The sequence below is a fragment of the Carettochelys insculpta genome, chromosome 9 (assembly GCF_033958435.1).
Source record: "Carettochelys insculpta isolate YL-2023 chromosome 9, ASM3395843v1, whole genome shotgun sequence".
Taxonomy (NCBI): domain Eukaryota; kingdom Metazoa; phylum Chordata; order Testudines; family Carettochelyidae; genus Carettochelys; species Carettochelys insculpta.
The window spans coordinates 60476503-60494378 of NC_134145.1; the positions used below are offsets into that span (position 1 = coordinate 60476503).

The following is a 17876-nucleotide window of genomic DNA, read 5'->3' on the forward strand; positions in this document are numbered from 1 at the left end:
CAAACTTGGTTCCATTCGAACATCTGCTTTCCACGAACCCTCTGGCTAATCCCAGTATCTAATTCCCCGACATTCCCTAAATCTCCGAATCCTTCCTGTTTCCAGCCACTTCGCTGCATAATCTCCCACAGCCTGCTGGCGAAATGGGCCACGCGCCGCCCCGTCCCACTCAGCCCTGGGCTAGGCTGGCAGTGGGGAGGGAAGGATGTAGAAGCAGAGCACAGCCCTGTCCTTCATGCAAGGGGCCAGGCCTATCCCCAATCCCCTTAGCTCTGCCCCACTTGATCCCCTGCTATGCTGAGGCTGCCCACGGTACCACCGGAGAAAGAAACTCCCTAGGGCCCAAGTCCTGCCTTCCCCGCCTTCGTCTTCCGCTGTTCACTGCCCACCCGGCCGCCTCTCCCACCACCCCCAGCGGCCCCTCCTCCACACGGGATCAGCCACCGAGGGGCCTGATCCTGACAAGTGCTGAGCCAGAGGGTGGCTTTGGGGCACCAGGTGGTGGGGGGAGGGAGGGTACCACGCTCAGGATCTGCTGGGGGTGGTGGTGGAGGAGTTAACGGGGGGTTTGTGGGGGGGGGTCTTGAGCCCAATGCTGAGCCCAGGATAGGATGGGTACCCCGGCAAATTGCAGCCCCCACCCCACCCCCACCCGCCGTCCTTCCCAGCGACGGAGCGGCCAGTGTTGCGGGGGCTGCGCCTGGCTCCTTCCCCCAGCTCAGCCTGAGCGCGGGGCGCGGGGTTGCCCCCGCCTGTCTCGTGCCCGGGATCGGGCCCCTGATCTGACCTCCCCAACCCCCGCTGCATCCCGGCTCCCCCCGATCCCTGGGGCTGGGGGCAGCAGCAGCCGAGCCCGCCGCCCCCCCACCTCCCCCGGCCGGGCGACCTCGCCCCCTCCGAGCCGAGCCGAGCCCCGCACCTGGCACGCGCCGCAGCCCAGCGGGGATCGCCCCGTCCGCTCCCCCCCCGCGCCCCACAACCCCCACCCCCGGCCCCGCCCCCGCCACGCGGCCGGGCCAATCCGGGGCGGCGCGCCCGCTGGCCGAGCCTGCCATTGGCTGCCCGCCCGCCTGCGGGGCGGGGCGGGCCGCGCGGTTATCTCGGGCCCCGCCAGCGCCGGGGCCGCGCGCAGGTGACAGCGGCGGCGGCAGCAGCAGCAGCAGCAGCAGCAGCAGGAGCCGCGCAGGGTTGCGCCCGCCCGGCCGCGCAAGGGGCGCGCAGCGCAGCGCAGCCCCCCGCCCCCACCCGCACCCCGCCCCGAGCGGCCGGCATGGCCCGCGGCGAACGCCACCCCGGCAGTGCCCGCTGCCGGCCGGGCGCTGGGCGGGCGCGCTAGGGGCTGGGCTCCGCCGGTGCGCAGCGGCGCGGGACCCGGCCCCCCGCGGGCGATGGTGGGCACCCAGCGGCGGGCCGGGCCGAGCGGCGTCCGGCGCTAAGGGGTGGGGTTGGTCCCCGAGCGAGCCGCCCCGCCGCCAGCCTTTGGAGCGTAGCCCCCGGCATGGCGGGCAGCCCCCTCCCGGCAGGGCCGGCTGCCGCCCGGAGCGCTGCGGGGCCGCCGCTCGCGAGGGAGCCGTGCCCGGAGAGCTGCCCCCGGGGCCACTGAGGCGGCGGGGCCCGCCCCCTGGAGCTCCACCGACTCGGACTCGCCTCCCTGCCGTGCCTGGCGGGCTCCCACTCCTCCTGCCTGGGGTAAGTCAACCCGCAGCTGGTGGGCACCCCTGCAAGCCGGGGCCGCAGCACCCTCGGCCCTCGCGGGGCACCCCGGGCTCCTTCCCCTGCATGCAGAACGAGGGGGGATGCGGCTGTGGGGGCCACCCCCAGGCACAGAGATCCACCCACCCTGCCTGCTTCTGGGCAAGCCTGCTGCTGCTGGGAGCTGGCCGCGATGGGGTGGGGTGGGATGGGACGGGGCAGCCTCCTCGGAAGGGGCAGCTCTGGCTCGGGTTGTTGCAAGGGGGACTGGCCCTGGCATTAGAACCTGCGCCGCCACTCAGCCCTGAAGCAGCTGGGGCAGGCTGAACTAATTTTCCCCCTCCTGTCCCACCGTGTATAGGACCAGGCCTGTATTCACCGTCCCTGGGCCACCTCCTATGAGCCTGGCCGGGGGTTAGATTTGCTTTTTCCCAGCCACTAAAAAGTGATGCCCCCCCCCCGCCCCGCCGCAAATACGCAAACTTGGGGGCTCCTGCTCCCGTCCTCTAATTCTGTTTCCACTGCTAACACCCCTGTAACAGGGGGCCCAGCCCAGCGGTCATGACCTTTTCCACGGGGCTGATTGCCAGCACAGCCCTGGCTGGTCCCCAGGCAGCTGGGAGAGAGGGCTCTGTTGGGACAGGCTGAGACCCCCTACCCCACCTGCAGTCCCAACAGATGCTGGACAGCGGCTTAACCTCCTGCCCAAAGAGTTCTGTGATCTGATGGTAGCTGTACACCCTGTGCCTGGAGCAGTGCACAGAGGGGAGGTGCTGGCAGGGATTTGGCTGTTGTGCCACTGTTATAAACAATGCCTAGATGCTACAGCGGTCGCTGCCCTATCAATGCTCGTTGGAGATGAAGATATGGGAGCCTTACAGTGAGACAGGGTGGGGTGTGTACCTGTGTCTGTGGTGCGTATTCTGTCTGATACCTTAACATGTCTGGCAGCCTCTCTGAGAGACAGATAAGCAGACACCTAATTCAAGTGCACTGCATCCAGGCCGGTTCTGGAGCTGCCCTGGCTCAGGAAGGCAGAGCACGACTGAAGCCTGCAGCAGGGTTCCCTTGTCCTGCACTGTTGCCACCTTTGTCCTTTTTTTAAAAAAAAATCTGCTCTCTTGACCATTCTGCGTGCCCAGCCCAGAATCTTAGCCGTGAGGGACCATGTCCCCCAAACGCTGCCAATGGCATACAGAAGTCCTGTGTGCTGTGCAGGCAGCAGGGGTGCATGTGAGGAAGAGTGTGTGTGTGTGTGTGTGTGTGACACACACACACAGCTGTCAGGCAGCATTAGGGGCTGAGCAGTCACTGGCCCCCTGTTCTGTTCTGCTGGACTGCAGCTTGTTCTTCATAGCCCGGTACTTTGGCAGGGGAAGACAGGGCATACCTGGGCGATCCTATTCCCCTTGCTCAGCCTCTTGTGTTAAAGCCAGCCGCCATCCTCTGGCCCTACCTTTAAGCCCATCCTGCGCCTACCACCTCCTCCTGGCTTCAAAGCAAGTTGTTTATGGGGCGCTGTCCCTGCGTCCCAACTCCTTCCTCTCCCCAGGTGCGGCAGACTCAGCAGGCGGGGCTCAGGAGATGCTGTAGGGGCCTGTGGCTCACCAGCCTGCATAGCAGAGCCCCCAGGGAGAGGGGAGACAGCTGCCTGGGCGTTTTCTGCTGACTGCATGCTGCCCCCGCCCCTTGCCTGTCTCAAACATTTTGGAGATTCAGTGCTTTTTTCTCCCCACAAGCAGTGTTGTTAAACAGCAGGTCTGTGCCGGTGCATTGCTTGAGCTTACCCTTTAAGCCCTGCTGGGACAAAAGGCAGCAGCGTGAGTGACGGGCAGAAAGCCGGCCTGGAATGGTCTCATATTGTTGTTGTAAAGGGAGAACCAAGCACGGGAAACATCCACACCAGCAGCACAACTTCATGCCTCGTAGCACTGGCATGGTTGTTTCCCGTCACTGCTGGGCCTGCAGAAAGGGAGCTGGGTCCGGTAGCAATTGACCCACAGGGGCCTGCTGGGAGGAGCCCAGCAAACTCAGGCATGGCTGGGGCTGTGAGATTAGTTCCTCACTTTGCCAGTCTCCCTTTGACACCGGGCGACTCCCCTAGGCCCAGGTCCTCCAAGATATTTAGGCTCCGAATGTCTACTGGACTTGGAAGAAGTTAGGAACATAAATATCTTCCAGGATCTGGGTCTCTCTCTGCCTCTGCTGCTTTCTCTAGTCCATGAGGGCAATTACATTGCCCTGCATCATTGGGAAGAGTCATTCCTTGCTGCTTGTTGGGCAATCATAGGCCATGTGAATGAGGGGCACCCTCCATAGAGCGGAGAAGTAAAGCAACAGCAAAAGGAAGTGGGAAGGGTATTTGGGTAGTGGGGGTAAAGGAAGAGTACTGCAGTCAGAGAAGTCCATTGGCGTGTAGGGCAGGTATAGGGCACTAGCCCCGGGGGAAGGGTGGTGGGATGTTGAAAAGAACATAGGGAAGATATGGAGATGGCTGGTGATTCTCAGGTACTTATACATAGGAAAATGCTGGGATCCAAGAGAAATGCGAGATGAGTAGGGTACAGTGGCCTGGGAAATTGGGGTGCAGGACTGATCCTGGGTCTAGGAAATGTACTTGGCTGTTTGATGGCCTGTTGAAGACAGAGAGGGATAGACTGGAAGATTACAGTAGCACTGGGCTTTATGCAGAATTCTGGGGCAGGAAGGTGTAGGAAGCATCACAGCACAGCACAGGTCTGTTAACGAAACCCTAATGCAACAAGGATGAAGGGTCCTGTGGCACCTTATAGACTAACAGAAAAGCTTTGAGCATGAGCTTTCGTGAGCACAGACCCACTTCATCAGATGCTGGTCTTGGAAATCTGCAGGGCCAGGTATAAATAAGCCAGAGCAAGGGTGGGGATAACAAGGTTAGCTCAGTCAGCAAGGGTGAGGCTTACTACCCACAGTTGATCTGGAGGTGTGAACACCAGGGGAGGGGAAGCTGCTTCTGTATTTAGCCAGCCATTCACACTGCAATGCAACAAGGGGCGCTCTGTTCCTTCAGCTGGAGATCTCTGACAGGCAAACCCAGGCTGCCCAGGTCCTGGCCGATGGGCACTGGCTGACACTTGCCAACCTGAAAAGAACGGCCCATGGGTTAATATTTGCCAGCCCACCCCACCCCCGGCCCAGAGAGGAAGCGTTCATGGCACCTCTGCTCTCTCCCCCTTGGAGCCGAGAGTGGCCAATTCACTGGCACCTGAGTTCAGCTTCAGCTGATTTCCCCACAGATCCCAGCTGCTCTTTCCTTGACTTCAGCAGTCAGACTCCCAGTGCCCTGCTGCCTCATTCCATGGCAATTCTGATCCCACACTCCTGAGCGCCCTGGGTCACCTGCCTCTACTCTCACCTCTTTTTCCTCAATGACACATGCCACCGGCAGTGGGAAAGGCACTTTGCCCCCTTCTAGGGAGCAGGGTGCTGCCTGCAGCCACACGGGGCCTTGTGCTATGAACCTACCAGCCCCCGCAAGCCACAGGGGCCAGGCTGGGCCAGCATTCGGGTGAGCGTAGTCCTCGGAAAATCCAGGGTGGTGCCAGCGGAGGGGCTGAGGAACCAGCAGGTGTCACTCTTCCCTCTCGCTCGGTGCTGAGCCCAGCCAAGCGTGGGAAAGGAGACAGAGGGCCCTGATCTCAGGGCAGAGCCACACGCCCCAGCCCTCCTGCTGCTTCCTTTGTGAGGGCTGTATTCTTCCCTGGCTGCCCGGCTGGCCAGCTGCACCCTGCCCCTCCCTGCGAGGGGCCTGCCCGCAGCCTGTGTCAGTTTCCGCCAGCGTCACACCCGACGGGAGTTGCGGAGGGTGCAAAATACACCAAGGGAGAAAGCTGTGGTGGCGCAGCGCCCCGGTGCCTGGACCGACTATGGGCGACCAGCGGTGACCCCCAAAACAGCAACTGCCCAAAAGGGAGGGGCCCTGTCGAGCAAGGGCATCCATCACGTGTCTTAGCAGCCTCTGCCAGCTGGGCATCCACACAGCCACCATAGGACTAAACACTGGCCTCCCACAGGGTGAGCCACAGGTCTGCCAGCTGTCCTCTGAACCACCCTCTTGGTACTAAGCAACATCAGCGCAGGGAATTGGAATTCCCCAGCTCAGGCGAGTCTGCACCTATACATCATCAGGACACTAACCAACCGGAAACCCAGACAGCACAGGTTTAAAAGCAGTTTCAGGTATATTGCTGCCTCTGAGCCCCCTGCCAGTGACTGTGGTTTTACAGTCCCATTTGGCTTCCCTGTGGCTCTAAGAAAAACCTGCACAAGCAACAGGGGAAGCAGATTCTACAGCATTCTTAAATCCCCAGCTCCCAGACTCCTGGGATTATGTCAATCTCATTGGTTTAAATGAAAGCCTGTTTATTGTAAAGCTGCCCCATGTTTTCAGCTCTCGTGGCAGCAAACAAAAGCCTGACAGCATGAACCCTAAAGGCTCAAAGTAGATGCCAAATAGTTCCCTTAAAAAAAACCCACACACACCCCTCTCTTTTTAAGCCACTCTCTTGGTAAGGGCCAGGAGACAGTTTGACTGATGGCTGAGACACTGCCTTCCCCAGCAGGCTTGGGAAATACAGAAAGCAAACAAACCAAAGAGACAAAGAACACCCCTTTTCTCTGCAATCCAAATTAAAGCACCTGCCCCCATCACACGCAGATTCATAGATGAGAAGATCAGAAGGCTACAGCTGTTGGTGCAGCACTATTGCCACTTTAAGCTGGCAAACCATATTGGGAGGGCGGGCGCGCGCAACGGGCAGATAAGGTATGGCATTGCTGGGGGCTTCACAGCAGAAGGCCGAGTTCCTGAAGCACGGTGCCAGCATGCGACTGTCAAGATAACTGCACACGCCGCTACCTGTGCTTCTCAAACCCTCACCGGCCCAGCAAATTCCCAATAGTCTGGCAACATCCCTAATCCGGCAGGATTTGAGTTACCAGGCAACTATTTGTCATGGGTGTGGCCAAGTTTCCCTGTGGTCCCATAAAGTTTGTTTCCAGCCACCAGTCCTGGCTCCAGTGTTCTGTCCTGTTTTTAGCTGTAATTTACCCCTCAATGTCTTCTCAGAGCCCAGTCAGCAGTGGAAGCGTTGGAATGGGCTAAACAATACAGACCTTCTGTGGTCCAGCAAATTCTCTTGTTACAGCACCAGTCAGGTCCTGAGGGTGCCGGATTAGAGAGCTTCAACCTATAGCGAGATGGAGGATTCTTCGACGTTTCCTTGAGAGGTAGCTGTGGTAGTCTGTACTGCAAGAGAACAAACCAGCTGTCATGTAGCATTTTAAAAATCAACAAAATAATTTATTAGGTGATGAGCTGTCGTGGGGCAGACCCACTTCTTCAGATCTGCAGCAGTGGGTCTGCCTCACACACGCTTATCACCTAATAAATTATTTTTTTAGTCTTTAAAGTGCTACCCGACTGCTGGCTTGTTTTACTTCTTGGAGAGATTATCTACAGAGCAATGAAGCCGTGCTGGCTAGCCATTCATTGTGGGGAGCTCCAGAGGGGTATAATCTGTAAAAGCAAAGGGCACAAGTGGGGCAGGAACCCTTGGGCCTCCTAAAGGAGACAAGCATGAGGAGCAGCAGGGTTCCCTCTTTTTTTTTCTGTGCATGGGTGGAATAAATTTTGTTCCAAACTCCAAGGCATGGGAGGCTGTGCACCGCCAGTAGAAGCACAAGCTGCCGGCTGTGGGCGCTCTGCTAGTCAGCTGGGCTGCTGCCCAACTGCTCATTTTACAGGGAACACTCGAGTGGCTCCCTGAACACAGGCTTGACATATCTCCAGGCAGCACTGGAGTTCAGCCTGGACATGGGTCCAGGAGCTGTTCCCCTCCATCTGGGACACAACCAGCGGGACCGGCCCCGCTCTGTGATGGGCCCTCGTGAGTTCTAGCAGGGCAGTGCTGTTTGCATCTGGATCCCCCGTGTAAGGCTGCTGTTGCTGAGCTACAAACCCCAGGCCATCTGCCTGCCTCCCACACCACACCCAGCTGCATACCCAGGGCACTGTCCCACTCCCAGCAGAGAGCACTAGCCCCGGGGAGCTGCCCCAGGCACTGAACTCACTGGTATGTGGCACCAGCTGTATTCATCCCCTGCACTGCCTGCCCCATGCCCTCGGCTCTGACACCGTGGCAGCCTGTGGGGGCATGACCGGCAAACACTTGGATGTCTCATGTCCTGGGAAGGCAACAGATTTCCCGGGTCAGCTGCCTAAGACAAGGGGCAATGACAAGGGATCCCTGAACAGGTGGCAACTCTGCAGGCCCACAGCCCTTGTCCAGCAGAGTACTGGAGCACAGGGGCTGACTCCATGGGTGATGTGGGGCTGGCGCACCCAGGGGGTGCATGAGCACCCACGCTCGGCCTTTCTCCACCTCTCACCTCCTGCTGGCCCCACTGAGCCGCTCATCCCTGTGCACCTGTGCCATTGGGAGCTACACCAGCAAGTGTCTGAGCTACAGCAGGGGCCAGTGGATAGGGCCTGCGGGGGGGCCCCCCCCCCCCCCCATCATCAGGAAACTTAAGTTCTGCTCTGGACTTTGTCCCAGAGCTGTTGGGTCAGCCACTTCCCCTCTCCATGCCGCCTCCAGCTGGTCTGGTTAGACCTGTGGTGTCCAAAACATGAGCTCACTCACATGGGTGAGGCCAGCTAGTTGGCTTCAACAACAACAAAATTGTTGCATTCAAACCTTTTTTTTTTTTTAAAAAAAAAAAGTCAAAAACCACAACTTTGTAGAGTTAAAAAAAAAAAGTTCAGACGCTCTCACAGAAGTATTTACACTTCCAGTGTAACGGGGCTAGTTCATGCCAGCAGTAGCCTCAGCTTCAGAGCTGTTGGACACCAGGGGGTTGGAGGGTCGGCCTCCAGGGCAAAGACCGCCTCTGCCTTTCCGTTTTCCCCGCACCTTGCTTAAGCCAGTATCTGTCACTCCTGCTGCCTCCCCACAGCCTGCCTTGCAGCACCCCCTGGAGGGAAGAGGCCGCTAGTGATGAGTGAAGTGCTGGGCTCTGGAGCTCAACAATGACCCAAGAACGGGGGGTGAGGGTGTAGTGTTGGACTGGCCTGAGGGAGCCTCCTGCCTGAAGAACTCTATTGGAGGAACAGGGGGCCTAGCCATCTGCCTTGTTATTACTTGTGGTAGGGTGGAGTCTAGAAGACACGGTGGCCGTCCAGCTCCTGTATGAACGCCCAGGACTAGACGGTCATTCAGGCTACAGGTCGGCAGCCCAGCATGGCGATTCCCACAGCCAGAGAGACCTGCTCACCCTGTCTTCCTGAACCACCAGCTTCCCTGCCCCAGGCTGGCGCCTCTGCCCCACATGCCAAGGGGGCTTTAATGAGATCCCCACACCCCCAGCTGAAAAGGGACCACCTGGTGGCACCTCTCACCAGCATAGAGAGGGCGACCCTCACACTCTAAGCTAAATGCTGCAGGCAATGAAGGTGATGCCTGAATCGGGGGGGGGGCTCCTTCGTCCCAGAACAGAGCCCCAGGCTGAATTCCCCCTCTCCCCCCAGCAATTTCATCTCCTTCGGCCTCCCTCTGCAATTTGCAGCTGGAGACCAGTTTCACGTACGCCCCAAAGCGCCGCATAACAAGGCTCTGCAAACATCGACTGCGTCCTCCCGCAGTCGGGGCAGCTGTCTAGGCAACTGCTCCGAGTTGCTCTGCACTGGATAAGTAGATTATCCAGAATGTACGTTTCACATATGCTGGGCTCCAGTCACCAGGGGCTTATGCTGGCTTTTGGCAACATGGAAAATACACTGGGGGGGTGGGGCAGAAATGGGGTAACTCACATGGCTGGGGACCCACAGTAAATCACTACAACACCCAGAGCAGGTGGCCTTGGCTGGGGAGCAGTGGTCCTGAGTCAGAGCCGGCCCTAGGACGACCCGGCCTGTAGGACAGTGAATAGAAACCAAGAGGCCAGATCCACAGCGGGGACAAATTGGGGTTGAATCACTGGAGCTAGGGCACTTCATTCTCACTGGGGATCTGGCCCTGGTGAGTTCCAAAAGGCGTCTTGGCTTCGCTTTAAATTATATTTGATCTACTGCAGAAAGTGATCTGGAAAATGTACATAGCCTGACGAAAGATCAGTGTTAATGTCCCTGACAATTAGCTAATGTCTTAATAATCGCACTGCACCCGAGGTACGGCGTAACCGTACATCTCTGGGGACGGGTTTCCCATTGACTTGCAAGGGAGCAGGGTCACACCGCAGGGCTGTTAGGATGCAGTACTTGGCAGATAACCAAGTACCTCGTCTCAGGATGTGGGTTAACCAGATGCCCTCCTCTCCTGGAGATTGTCCCACCAGAGGCATAAGGAGGATAGATCTTGAGGTTCAGATGCTGGCTTAGAAGGCAGGAGATCACAGGAAGGCAGCTGCTTGGGCTGCAGATTAACTCCATGACCCTGGGCAAACCAAATCTCTTCCCATCATTTCCCTGCTCCTGTCCAGAGTGCGAGCTCTTCAGAGCAAGCGGCTGTCTCTCACCATGTGTGCACACAGTGCCCAGTCCCTGCTCACAACAGAGGCCTCTCCTGTTCCTACACGGGAAACCCGCACTTCCTTAAGAGCACCTCCGAGGGTGAGGAGCTACATCAGATGCAGAGATCTGCTGCAAAAGCCTGGGAGTTGATTTGCCCCCACCCCCACATCCTGCCTCCCCAGCCCCAGCTGTCTTTCCTTTCCCTGCAGTGGAGATGAATTAGCAACTGCAGGGAAGGAGGCTCGGCTGCTTGGATGCTCTTTGTGAGGCACGTCTGCAGGACTCAATTTAACTTGCTGTCTAATCCTGTTATTTCTCACCTTCCATCAACCCCAGTCAGCCAGGTTCCTTCGTTATCCACCTAGCTGCTGGTTGTACCTCCAGCCCCTTACCCCTGGGAATAGGTGCCCCAGAGCGAGGGAGGTTACCATCTCAGTATCTCCTATTGGGCGGGGAGCTTTCCTGACTGCCCAGCCAGTGGCTGGTCATTTATTTCAGCCCCCTGGTTTTATCTTAGTGCAAGCTCCATCTGGACAGTCAGCTTGTGCAAGGCGGTGGGGGAGAGGGGATGTCAAGTCACCCAGGGCAGGGAAGGTGGGGGGCAGAGGATGGCTAGGAGGGGCGAACACAGGGGTTGGTAGAACTGCCCAGGAAACAAGCTCTGTTCCCGTGGCAAAAGTTGACAAAACGCTGGCTCGGTTCTGGTGCCAGTTTTCTTCGGCCCAGGGGGAGAACAACTAGGCATCAGAAGCCTGAATATTTCCGGGGCTCTGCACGGAAAATCCACCCTCAGACTCAGCTATTTCCCACAGAGACGTCCATTGCTTCAGAAGAAGGAATCTGTGGAACCAGAAATGGTGGCAAGCTCGGCTACCGGTTCAGCAATAGTTCCTGAGCACAGAGGTGACTCAGGGTGAGCAAGTGTGAGAAAGAACAATGGGGGTGGGGGAAAAAACAAAAGCCCCATTATCAGGACTGTCCCTATTTAAAACAAAAACAGCCTCTGCTCAGCCTCAACCCCAGAACCAGGCTTCTGCAGGGAAACGTAGGCTACACCTCCACTAGCCTCTTCCTTTCGAAAGAGGCATGGTAATAAGCAGGGTTGGAAGATGCTAATGAGGTTCTACCATGAATATGCAGAGTCTCATTAGCATAACGACAGCCACAGTGATTTGAAAGTGCCGCTTTTGAATCACGCACCACCCGTGTAGACAGGGGCCTTTCGAAAGGACCACCCAGTCTTCGAAAGCCCCTTATTCCTGAAGCCAAATAGGAATAAGGGGCTTTCGAAGACTGGGGGAGGGTCCGTTCAAAAGGCCCCCGGCTGCACAGGCTGCCTGCAATTTGAAAGCAGCACTTTCAAATCGCTGGGGCCGCCATTATGCTAATGAGGCACTGCATATTCATGGCAGAGCCTCATTAGCATCTTCCACCTTCACTCACTAGCCCCTTCCTTTCACAAGCGGCATGGTAACGTAGACGCGGCTCTAAGGTGCCCACGCATGCGACTCTGCTAGGAACTAGCCCCCCCCCCACGTGGCACATGCAACGAGACACACCCACACAAACCGCACGTGAATGTCCCCACAACCCAGCGCCGCCCCACGCAGGGCGGGCGTAGGAATGGACAAATTCACACTCCCACACCCGTCCCCCAGACCCTGACTGGGCGTGGTTGCCTGGCCCACGGCGTGGAACCCAGCCCACTTGTGGAGAGAGCGGAGTCTCTGCTGCAGGCTTAGCTGAGAGCCGACCAGCTTTTAGCTCACACGATACAGGCTCCTGCACGAAGCTCCAGAGGTCCCAGGTTCGGTTCCACCTGTCGGTGGTTACACACACAAGGCCCCTGGGGCAACGTGCCATGTAAACCTTGATCTCCAGAGGCTGCTTCTCAGACGAACTCACAATGAAGCCGGGAGCAGAGCTTGCAGGGGGATTAGCCGGATAGCATTTGGGCCCCTGCTTCTTCATGCGGACTGACAGATCGCCCCAGCTACAGTGCTGCCGGCAAATGGCCTGCCAGCCTCTCCCCCGCGTATGCACAGAGCCAGTTCTGCTCCGGTCTGGGCCCAGCCGTGCCACATCACCCTCCCCTGTGCCTTTGGAAGCAGCTGTGGTGCTGGGCGCCTGCAGTCGGCGTGCCTGGCTGCTCTGCCTCACGTCCAGCCCCCACAAGAAAATGCTCAGAGTGCGTGCACCGGGGCCGAGGTACCATCTGTCAGCCCCTGCTAGAGAGGGAAGCAGCACAGCTCTGTATTTTCTGCATCGTTTTCCCTCCTGCTGCTGTGAGCCCAGCGTCTGGAGGGAGGGTCCCCTCTGTTGAACCTGAATCCATCTGCCTGCTAGCTCCTGTTCGGAGCTCGTGGATGATGTGCGTGTATCTCCCCTTGTGCTACACGGTGGCCCCAGGACTCCCAACCCCTGTGACTGGGTGACAAACAGTGTTCCCTCCACGCTGAGCACTTGGGGGAGGGCCCACCCAGGAGAGATTCAGGTGCCCCCCAGCTGACTAGCAGAGCACCCAGAACCAACAGCCTGTGTTTCTATTGTGGTGCACCTCTGCATATTCCACAGTGCTTGTAACAAGATTTATTCCAGCCATGGATGAAAAAAAAAGAGAGAACATGGCCCCAATCCCCCTGCTTTTCTGGGGAGGCACTGGAAGAATGGGCACTGCAGCCCCCGCAGTGGGCCATATAAGGTCTATCAGGTGCCTACATAAGGCAAAGCCCCAAATACCAGGACTATTCCTATCTGGTCACCCCCGACCCGAGCGCCAAGCTTCAGACCTCCTGGGTCTCCCCACACCATGCAGGGACCTGGATTTTTAGCAACAAAGGAGCCACATGAAAACAAAATTAATCCAGGGGCATCTCACTGTGGCAAGGATGTGCAGGCAGCTGGAGACGGCTCAAATACAGGAATATTCTCTCTCTCTCTCTCTCTCTCTCTCTCACACACACACACACACACACACACAGAGTTAGGTAGGGCAGGGCAGATCCTCAGCTGCTGTAACCCAGCATAGCTCCCTTGAGGTCAGTGGAATTATCTGGGATATCAGGGCTCCAGCCTGCGGTACGGGTGGATGGACACACTGCAAAAGCAGAAGTCACAGGGTGGAATTAAGCACAGGAAATGTCTCCTGTCAGTCAGATCTATCAGATCCCTGGGAACGTCAGAATGCCCTAGAGATCTGTCACCCGTGGCTCTGTGCACATGCCTCCCCCAGCTCCCAGGAGCCACAACGCGTTTTTATGAATGGCAAGGGCTGCCTGGGAGTGCTTAGCAGGCAGGGTGTGTCAGTACAGCCAGGTCACTGGTGGCTGTAGCTGGCCCTTTCTGCAGCAGAGAGCTAGGCAATTGAGGTCCTACTCTGATCTCTTTGGGACAGATGGGGCTCTGAGGCACAGGGAAGCTAAGTGACTTGCCCAGGGGCACACAAGCAGACTGTGGCGGGGGGGCTTGAACCCAGCTCCCCAGCTAGTGCCCAAACCATTACACCACCCATCCTGTCTAGGATGGCAAGGCTAGACTTGGGCATCTTCTCTGTGAAAATATTCTGCCCCTCTGATTCAGAGATGGCCAGGTACAGCCTGAGTTCCCCACTGTGTCCAGAGCAAAATCCCAGCGCCTGGTTCTCCTCCCTCATAGGCTCACACCCGTATCCTGGGGATCCTCCCTGGGGAATGAATGGAGAACAGAGCCCAACCCCCTGGGAGTCTAGCAGCCTCCAGGTCACCTCAGCTCAGGGAAAGCACAAGTCCTTCTGCAAAACACGTGGCCCTGATTCTGCATCAGACACCCCAGCCCTCTGCTGCAGCTCAGGGCCAGGGTTGCTTTGTGCCATCCTGGTCCAGGCGCTGCTTGGTGCCCTGGCAGCCCTAGGACAAACCCGGGCAGAGGAGAGGAAGCCAGGTACAGGGACAAGAGAGGATTTGTAGCTAAGTCCCCAAAAAACATCCCTCTGCCTTGGAGGGCAGTCGCCTGCCCAGCTCTAGTCTCAGCTCACTCTTCACTCAGCAAGGGCTCCCTCCTGCTGCCAGCAGTCCTCAGTCACCACTGAAGTCAGTAGGAGTTGAGGGGCCCTCAGCTCCTCACAGGATTAAGCCCCCAGTCTCTTGGGCCCAGACCCTTGAAGGCATTTAGGTCCCCGACTCTCATGCAGGAGCCAGTTCTGAGCGTTCCCTTGCAGCAGGTTAACAGTGAAAAGTCATGTGGCCAGCTGGGCCCCGGCATCATCTACCAGCACCAGTTGCTTGGATGCAGGCTTCCCCCTCCTCTCTGCTACTGGGCCCCAGGGAGAGATGATCACAGCAGTGAATTGCTTGTTACATTTTCCATTCAGCTGGCTCAGCAGTGCCAGGGGAGCTCAACACAGGGCCCAGAGGAGGGGATAACAGCTCCCACAGCAGGGTGAAGCCTGGAGGGAGCTCTCCTCCCCCTTCCTCCCCTGCAGCACTCTCTGGCCTGAGGGCAACAGACCCCCCGGGGCCCCAGCTGACAGCAGCTAGAGCACGTCACCCCCTTTCATCAATCGGAGCAGTTGCACTGTCAACACACCTCTGATTCCAGTTCACAAGGCCAGCACAGGCTCTCCACCACTTCCCACACCTGCAGAGGGGTAACCAGTCCCAAGAACCACAGAAATAAAGACGCACCCGCTGTACTCACTTCCCTCCATCCCCTAGATTAGAGGGAGGGACAGAGAAGACAACTTATTGCCTCTATGTAAACCCATCCTACACCCACATCTTGAATAGCATGTGCAGTTGCGGTCACTTCATCTCAAAAAACAAGATCGCTTGGCATTGGAGAAGGTTCTGAACAGGGCAACAAAAATATTAAAGGTTTGGAACAGGGGCCGATGGAGAGGTTAAAAAGACTGGGACTTTCCCCACTCAGCAGGGAGGAGGCTCAGAGGGGGCGGTGTATGCTGAGGCCTCTAAAATCATAACTGGTCTGGAAAAAAAAAACATTACCAGCTTATTTCCATAGCACAAGAACTGGAGGTCACCTAATGGAATTAATGGGTAGCAGGTTTAACAATGCAGTCAGCCTGTGGAACTTGCTAGAAGACATTGTGAAGGCCGGGACTTGAACAGGGTTCAAACTGAGCTAGATAAGTTCATCACGGATAGGGGCCATCCATAGTTTTAGCCAAGGTGGCCAGGCAGGGTGTCCCTCCCTCTGTTTGGCAGAGGCTGGGAATGAGTGACAGGGGAGGGAACACGACCATGACCTGTCCTGTTCATTCATCTGGCATTGGCCACTGTCAGCCAACAGGACATTGGACAGGACAGATCTTTGGTCTGACCCAGTGTGGCTGTTCTTATGATCCCTGGGGGCTAACACAGGGTTTCTCTAGGCAGGCCTTTCAACAGTGCTTTGAGCTGGGGGAGCCTCCCAAAAGAAGCGTCAGAGGCCCATCTACGTCCCTGTAGCTCTTTCCCCTAGGAAGATCAGCCACAAGAGCAGCCTAGGTTTATCTCATCCCCTGAATCTGACTTAGTCAGGAGACTGAAAAATAAATCGTGAAGTAGGAGGCTCCCTTTCTTCATACCTCTGGGGAGTACGTGGACCACAAGTGCCAGGTTTTCTCCTCCGCCAACAGGGTTTGGGACTTGTTACAGGAAGGGAACACAGAGTCTCTGTCAGCCCAGTTCTTGGACATGGGTCTGCTCCACCAGCAGGGCTAGGAGCTTATTCTGCTGAAAATGCCAGCGAAGCTGGTGGGAGGCCAGAGATTCAGCTGTCTAGGTGCCCTACCCCACCATTAACAGAGTCATAGGACTGGAGAGGACCTCAGGAGGTCCTCTCGTCCAGTCCCCTGCCCTCATGGCATTATACCAAAAGCATCCTTGGCTGGGGGATTGGCTAACCTGCTCTTAAAAATCCCCAGTGATGGAGATTCCACAACTTCCCTGGGCAATTTATTCCGCTGATTAGCCAGCCTGACAGTTAGGAACTTTTTCCCTGTCCAACCTAAACCTCCCTTGCATGGCTTTTCGGTCATGGAGTCACAGGAAGATAAATTTAAGCCCATTCCTTGTCTCATCAGAAGTTAAGGAGAACAAGTTTTTCCTCCCTCTTCCTTGTAACAGTTTTCAAGTACCTAAAAGGGTGTTGTCACGCCACCCACCCCCACTCAGTCTTCTCTTTTCCAAACTAAAGAAACCCCAATTCTTCCAGTCACCTTCTCTTGACCTTTAGTTATTTCGATTGCTCTTCTCTAGACCCTCTCCAATTTCTCCATCTCTCTTGACATGTGTCACCCAGCTCTGGGCACAATACTCCAGCTGAAGCCTAATCAGCACAGAGTGGAGCAGAAGAATTCCTTCTCATGCCTTCAAGTATTGGAAGGGTAGCAGAGTTTGTGGTTTTTGAAGATACAGACAAGAAGTCCTGTGGCACCATATAGGCTAAGAGATATTTTGGAGCATAAGCGTTCCTGACCAAAGACTCACTTTGTCATCTGATGAAGCGGGTCTTTGCCTACAAAAGCTTATGCTGCAAAATATCCGTTAGTCTATAAGGTGCCACAGAACTTCTTGTGTTCTCATGTCTTGCTCACGTTTGCTTCCCTCCCCCCCACAGTAATGTGACACTATTGATTCATACTTAGCTTGCGGTCCCCTATGACTCCCAAGTCCCTTTCCATAGTACTCCATCATTTCCCTCGCTGTATGTGCAACTGATTACTCCATTTAGGAAGGAACACTTTACATTTGTCCTTATTGAATCTCATCCTGTTTTCTTCAGGCCACGTTTCCAGTTTGTTCAGTTGCATTTTGAATTATGATTCTAGTCTCCAAACCACTTGCACCCCTCCTAGATTGGTATCATCTTCAGACGTTAAGTATATTCTTTATGCCATTAGCTAAATCATTGATGAAGCTATTGAACAGAACAGAACCCTTCTAGCATGATTGTGAACCTAGGATATAGACTGTGATAACTATTCTCTGTGAACAGTTTTCAAACCATCTTCTAGTAGCTTTGTCTAGGTTGCATTTCCCTGATTTATGTATGAGAAGGTCATGCAAGAGAACATCAAAAGCATTACTGAAGTCAAGATAAACCCTGTCCACTGCTTCCCACAAGGCTTGTTAGCCTCTCAAAGAAAGCTAGGAGGTTTGGTTGGCACAATTTGTTCTTGACAAATCCATGCTGACTTGCACTTATCTTATCATCATGGAACACTGGACCTGGAAGGAACCTCAAGAGGTCATCAAGTCCAGCCCCCTGCCCTCACAGCAGGATCAAGCACTATCTCTGAGATATTTAGAAATCCATTGCTTAGTTATTTGCTCCTTTACTTTTCTGGGTACAGGACTGGTCTGTCATATATTTGCCCCTTTCTGGTCTTCTGGAATCTCTCCCATTTTCCATGACTTCCCAAACAAGTATCAAGGCGTCAGACAAACAGCCACCGCTATGGCAGATGGTACGAAGACTGGTCACCCTCCACCACTTTTCCCCTGGGTATCCACTTTATACCTGTGCTTGCACCAGGGCTGGGGTGGCAGAGGGAAGCCTTGTATTTCGTGAAAGCTTCCACCAAGCCCAAGACTGAACCAGCAGTCAGGGTTGGGGAGAATGGGCCAAGCTGTGGGTAACACTGGAGGTTAGAAAG

At 56.2% G+C, this 17876-nt stretch overlaps 1 protein-coding gene across 1 annotated transcript in view; it reads left to right on the forward strand.

Annotated features, from left to right (window-relative positions):
* The first annotated feature begins 1507 nt into the window (after positions 1-1507).
* The window catches only part of BRINP2 (BMP/retinoic acid inducible neural specific 2), a 45802-nt gene continuing 29433 nt past the window's right edge, over positions 1508-17876 (forward strand). Inside the window, exon 1 of the mRNA XM_075002929.1 lies at positions 1508-1689. The gene's annotated coding sequence lies outside the window, so the exon portion shown is untranslated. The remainder of the gene's footprint in view (positions 1690-17876) is intronic.